General features: G+C 44.5%; 2 pseudogenes; both read right to left on the bottom strand.

Moving 5' to 3' along the window:
* Positions 1–607: 607 nt before the first annotated feature.
* On the bottom strand, positions 608–2,417 carry LOC147622518 (uncharacterized; annotated as a pseudogene).
* A 1,888-nt stretch (positions 2,418–4,305) lies between these two features.
* LOC147622517 (uncharacterized) lies at positions 4,306–5,183 on the bottom strand (annotated as a pseudogene).
* Between the last annotated feature and the right edge of the window lie 1,570 nt (positions 5,184–6,753).

Here is a 6,753-nt window from a genome sequence, read left to right as displayed (position 1 = left end):
CTTTGAAGTTTGTTCTCCACAAAATACGAAAAAATACTATAAAAGTAATGGTGCCTTATGTATTGAACTCTGCTAATTCTTTTGTATCAGTGTATCTTTTGTAGCTAATGCACAAATTTTCTCCATGAGCTGACTTCATATCTAAAGTTTGTTGATAATACGAATTTCAAGTTTGTTGATATTCCAAGCAAATATCTATATAGCTTATCAGAGATCTTAGGTGAGTTCTTTTCTTATACATGTAAGGTTGTTGTGTGGGGCTATCTCTTGGGACTTACCAATTGAGATTTTGTATATTGCCAATTTTGTTCACGAGAGAGAGAGAGAGAGAGAGAGAGAGAGAGAGAGAGAGAGAGAGTACAAAATACTCCTTAATTTATGTATTCATAAAAAATCAATTTTTTATGTAGAGAATAGAGAGAGAGAGAAATGAAATGAAATGAAATGATACGTCTACAAAAGGCCAAAATGACTTATGAGACCAAAAAAGGTTACAAAGTGGCGAATCTGATACAATGTCTGTGTGCTAAAAGAAAAACTCTGATACAATGTCTATGTGGTAAAAAAAGAGAAGACTAAAAATTTGAAATGAGCTGAAATGCTGAAATCAGGGTCCCAAGATGTCTAGCATCGGTCGCTGGCGAAACTCATCAATGTCCTCCTTGGTGAGTACTCTAACTGGACGTCTCCCATGTCGTGCTAGAATAGTCCGGACCCTCTGATGCAGCCTCCGTTGAAGTTGTGATGAAACTCGTAGTCATGGGCGTCTCGATCGCCCAAGCTCAATGGCCCTATCAGTCAAAATACCTCTAGTACAGGTGGACTTTGAAGTCTGTTGTGATGCCTGCTCATCTGCCTGCTGAGTCTGTGGTCTGAAGAAATCAGTGATCTGCCTCTATGAATGTCTCCCATTGTCTGAGCTCCTCAAGAGACCCTCCCTGGGTCTGCGCAGCTCCAGCAAAAAAATCCCAAGGCATCTCTGATCCTCATATCTCATAACTCTAGCCAGTGGTCCAAAACCCTCTTTGAATAGGCAGCGGAAGTGGTCTCGTATCTCATAGTATACTGGAAAATGACATATGTGATGTAGCTCTGTCTCTGGCTCTATATGACACAACTGGCAAATTCTGGCCTCTGCTTGTACCCAAAATTTTCCAGTCTCAACCTGTAACTGATGTGATGATGTGCGCATCTGACCAATAGCACATCGGGATAAATGAGTGTCCATGTAGGTCGATCTGGTCACAAATCCATCCTCTATGAGCTGGAGAAGATGCTCTCTATAAAAGCCATCTTTGTGTCCAGCTCACGCGTTGGCTGTGTCCATGTCCTCCTAGTGTCTAACTGAATCAAGTCCTGCCTGACGAGCCGGGTAATCTCGGTTTGCGTGAGGGACAAGGAGGGTGCGTCTAGCGAGTACTGGAAAGGGGGTAGTCTATCCATGTCAAACCCATGTAGATGAAACCAAGATGTCATCTGTGCATGCCAACAAGATGTTTCCCCCTGTGAGGCAAGCTGTTGAGAAGACTCCAAAGCTAGGCGGGCATATCTGTCTCTGGGGAGATCCCAAATAATGTGTATAAAAGAGACAGATCTGGTAAATGCCTCTATGAACAATGGGGGAGCAGCAAGCTCTACACAAATAATTGCATGCGGTACAAAGGCCTTGGCCTTAATCATCTGAGAAATCATAGAGACCAGAGGTCTCTCCATACCATTTCATCCATCAGTACTGCCAACTCGGCTATGATGATCTACTGATGGTCCCCATATCTACACCCCATATAGCATAGCTGATGTGACCAAAGTGTTGGTGTCGAAAAGCCAGAGCTTTGTTCGAGGTTCTTGAAACTGAACGTGCAAACACATCCTCTCCATCCTCCCCAGAGTTGCATATGCTCTCGTCAGTCTAGTCTCTGTTGCTCTCCTCAAAGAAAACATTCGACCACTAAAGTCCACTCCAAGGTAGGTGTATGCATTTGTATACTCCACCATCTTCGGACCACATGAAGTGGTCGCTGCAGATCGCCTAACCCACTGTGGTGTGGTGTTAAACACCATAACCTTGGTCTTGCCAAGGTTCACCGATAAGCCGCTATCACTAGGAAATGTGTGCAATGCATCCAAATGTCGTTGCATCCCCTCTCGTGAATCCGATATCAACACAATATCATTTGCATACAGTAGCAATGAAATCCATGTCCCTGCTACATGTGCTCCTCTATCACCCCCCCTCTTGATGTAATCTGAAACCTCATCTACATACATACCAGACAAAGTAGGGGAGAGTGGACATACCTGTTTCACCACAATAGTGGAGTGAATCAGCTCAGATACCTTTCTGGAGTACAAACCTGTCCCACAACTATCCTGTACAGAGCCATGACCCCCCAAATCAGCTTTGTGGGTACACCCATCTCTTGTAGTCTACGCATCAGTTGGGCTCTAGGGACTATGTCAAATGCTTTGCAAAAATCCACAAAGGTACAATAAATCCTCCTGCCATGTGATCTGCCCTAATCAATAATAGCTCTAAGTGTCAATATGTGATCAAGAGTAGAAAAGCCCCTCCAGAAACCTGTTTGTCCTGATGCTCGTATGCCTGCTCTCTCTTCCCATCTACTCAACTGATGCTCAAGAATGGATGCATACAACCTGGCCAATGTGTGCCTAAACATAATAGTGCGGTAGTTCCCAGGCATCATTGGGTCTCCTTCCTTGAAGATGGGCACAATAGTGGACATACTCCAAGTGTCAGGAAAACCCTCACACATGGCTCGGTTGAACATCACTACAAGAAGCTCTGCTAGCATATCTCTAGCATGTATGAAGTGCTCCGCCACCAATCCATCATGATCATATGTTGTCCTAGTTCTCATCCTGTCAATGGTAAAGAAAGTGCATGTCTGTGGGCATGGCTCCGAAGGATCTGGTAGAGGAGGCTTTCCTAGGATTGTGTAAAGAGATGATGCATAATCACCCCAAATATCAGTGGATGTGAAAGCCGATGGAGGGGAGTGCTCATGGAAAAATTTCCATGCCTCGCCTGAGTCCTGACTCAAGAATAGCTGGTACAACTCTCTCTCTAACTGAGCACGATAAGTCCTCTTCTTCTGTCGTACTAGGCGTCGGAAGGAAATCTATGACTGTCTATGAGTGATGACTTCCAGAGGCACCTCTCTCTGAAGTGTGGCTCTCGTCTCTCTACACTCCTTATCATACCAACTGTTCTAGGGCATGCTCCCCAAACGACGTCTGTGCTCAGGCTGGGTGTGTGGGTATGCCTCTGCTGCATCATGTAATGTCTCTGTCAATATTTGGGTGAGCTCCTCTAATGGACGTCTCGGCTCCTCAATAACTAAGCGTCTGTATATGCCATCTCTATAGAAAGAGTCAGTCTCCGATGTAAAAGTGTATTGGGTATGCATAGATGTCTGTGCCAACCGAGCTGTACTAAACTAGAATGAGATGGTAAAGGTGAGGAGGGCGTGATCTACTGCTACCCCAATAGGCCTAGGGCCGATTATAAAGTCCTAAATAGAGGGTATAAAACTGAGCTGAGCCAAAACATAATCCAATGTGCTAGCCCCATGTCTGTGAGGAAAACAAGTGAACCCACTCAATGCTGGAGATCTCTGTAGGCCATTCAAAATGGCCAGTCCATGTGCAGTCCCCATTATTATCTGTCAGATATCCCCCATACCCAATGTGCTTCTCATCCTGCGAAAGCCTGGCCAATCCCAAATCACTGACATCCAACTCTCTCAACATCTCCTCTGAGGTATCGTAAAAGACTGTCTGAGAGTGGCCCGTCCTGGCATTAAAATCCCCCAGAAGGATGACATCCCCATCCCTAGAGAATTCCCATATGTCCTCATCCAGTATCATATATGGTGATTGCCCCTTGGGCGGTGCATAGTGAGATGTGCTGGGGGAAAATAGCATATGGCAATATAGAGTGACCTTCCAGTCTCCGCTTTCACCTTGACCCACATATATTTGGCATGCTCATCTCTCCAAACAATACAAATGAGGAACTGCAACTCCTCCCTGAATAAGGTTGCCACACCTCCTGACCCACGTCCTCTATGCTCTAATCTCACCTCCTATCTACAAGTAGTCTCCCAATGGTATCTTGTCACCCTAGGTAATGTGCCACCGAGAGTCTGGTGTGTCTCTCAGTAGAAAATAATGTCTCTTCCTTTGAAGCTATCTTTAAAGGCGCCCACATGATACATCTAGCTTCAATGACCCGTTACAGTTCCATGCTGCTAGTTTTAGGCTGGTCCCATAGGTTGCGCACCATCATGTGGTGCGTCTCTCCACAATCACAACTCTTCCTCCTCTATAGAAAGCAATTTTCCCCTTCTCCCCGGCTACTTTGATCTCAGGCATCATCTCTTGCATCTGTGCTATTTGTGCCCCAGTCTTCTTGAGTGTAGGACTCTTCTTCAAGAACTCCTTCCTAGCCTCCATTGTAGGGAAACCTATGATGAGCGCTCTTTCCTTAGAGCTTCCTCTCCCCTCATTCCCCTTCTTCCCCACTCTCCAAGCACCTATGTGTGTAGGCTCGGAGATGCTCATGCGCTTCAAGTGTTCTTTCATTTCTTCCTCCACTTTGTCAGTGTCTTTGAGTCCCGTGACACGGACATGAAGAGCCCTTGTCTTCCTCTTTTTCTCTTCCTCTATGGTCATGTTGATGAGGGTGTAGCTTCATGCAGGCCACCTTTCCCTTTCTTTGCGACCTCAATCCACTTCTCCGCTTCATCAACCTTATTTTGTGTCTTGGTGAGGACATCCGCCCATGAGGAGGCTTCCCGTGATTTTTGCTCTTCCTCTTCTTGAAATGTTTTCACCTTCTCCTTAATGTTATTCAGCTCCTCTATCACTGAGGGCTAATTTGCCCCATCCTTTTCTGACCTACTTTTACGTGTTGTAAGTTCTCCCTTGAGTTCTTCTATCATAGCGTCCTTTTCACTTATGCACTTTTCCACTTTTGATTTCCATGATTCAAAAGTGGCAAGTGCATCGTCTAATCTTTTTTGCATCATACATTCCAATACATTCATCTCTGCCTTCACAATGGCATGCATTTCCCGTTTCAATGTTGTGTACATATTATTTTTATGTGCCACCCCAGTTGCATGCATCTCTCTTTCAATATCCATTGATGGGCCCGCCATAGCGTAGCAGCATCCACACAACTCTCAACCCTATGGATAAGGAGAAGAGGTCAATGCAGGAAGCTTAACCTGGCTAGCACATGAAGGAAATCCTACCGTGTCAACGTAAGAGAGTAGTTAACTTAATCAAGGGCACTAATCTAGTCATTAACCCACTCCTATAAGCTAATCAAATGAGCAAAGCAATGATGATGCTCACTCATTCACTCAACAATCTATGCTAACCTCTTCTTCTCTCTAGATTAAGCTAAATACACACACACACATTCCCTTCACTACAAGCTCATTAACATAAGCTAATAACAAAGAAGACTAAGCATGTGATTAAGCAAGCAATGCTACACATTTAAGAATCAAACCCACACATTCAAGCAAGCAAGAAAGCATAGAATCTATCTACTATCCCGCACATGCTTCCCAAGCCCAATAAGCAAACCCACAAGCTAGATTAGTAGACTAGAAATCCTTAAATCAATAGACAAAGCTCTTACACTAATGAAAGAATGATTAGAGAGCTTATCCACTACTCAATCACACATGAGCAAGGAGTCATTGCTTCTCATTCATACACTAGAAGAGAGAGAGAGAGAGAGAGAGAGAGAGAGAGAGAGAGAGAGAACACAATGAAGAGAAGCCATAGCCAATGTATTAATCATAAAGAGTTAATCACAATTAGGCTTGGAGCTTAGATAAGCTTAGCTAGAGATGGAGAGCTCTTCTCTTTACAAATGACCAAAAAAGCCCCAAATTCTTAGTTGTGTTCACTTATATACCTAGGTCAAAACTTACTAGGTTTTTCACACTTGGGTGGACACTACTAAGAAAATGGATAAATTACGAGAAAATAGGCTAAGAATTTATACAACGTGGAACTCTTATGAGCCCATCTTCCTTCTTGACACATATTACATTGCACTTAGGCGGGATTCACTTAAAAATGGGAAAAAGTTTTCAAAACCGGTCTCTCGGACTCCCGTTCCCGCTGCTTACACTCTTCTCTTATAGCTCTCTCACTCTTGACACTGACTTCTCATGCGGTACCTGCTCTTCATTCCGTGTAAGCTGTAACCGGAAAGGTTTGAAGATCCTAGAATCCACACGTGCCTAGTCAAAAATTGTGTTTCGAACGCGCTCGCGCACATGTTTGGTGTCAGATGGGGATGAAACTTGGTACCACTCTCCAAAAAATCATGTTGCAAAGGTGTACCAAGTTTCCTCCCCATCCCACACCTAACATGTGCACGGGCGCGCCCGAAACGTAATTTTTGACCATAGAATCCATTCACGTGCCTAGTCAAAAATTGCATTTCAGACGCGCCCGCGCACATCTTCGGTGTTGGATGCGGATGAAACTTGGTACGCCTCTCCAACACATTGTGTTGGAGAGGCGTACTAAGTTTCGTCCCCATCAGACACCGAACATGTGGGCAGGCATGCCAAAACACAATTTTTGACCATAGGAAATCCAATCACATGCCTAGTCAAAAATTGCATTTCGGACGTGCTCGCGCACATGTTCGGTGTCGGATGGGGATGAAACTTGGTACGCCTCTCCAACAAGATGCACATG

The sequence above is a fragment of the Cibotium barometz genome, chromosome 28, assembly GCF_041138505.1.
Source record: "Cibotium barometz isolate CiBa-2024 chromosome 28, ASM4113850v1, whole genome shotgun sequence".
Lineage (NCBI taxonomy): Eukaryota > Viridiplantae > Streptophyta > Polypodiopsida > Cyatheales > Cibotiaceae > Cibotium > Cibotium barometz.
This window is presented reverse-complemented; position numbering and strand designations above follow the sequence as displayed.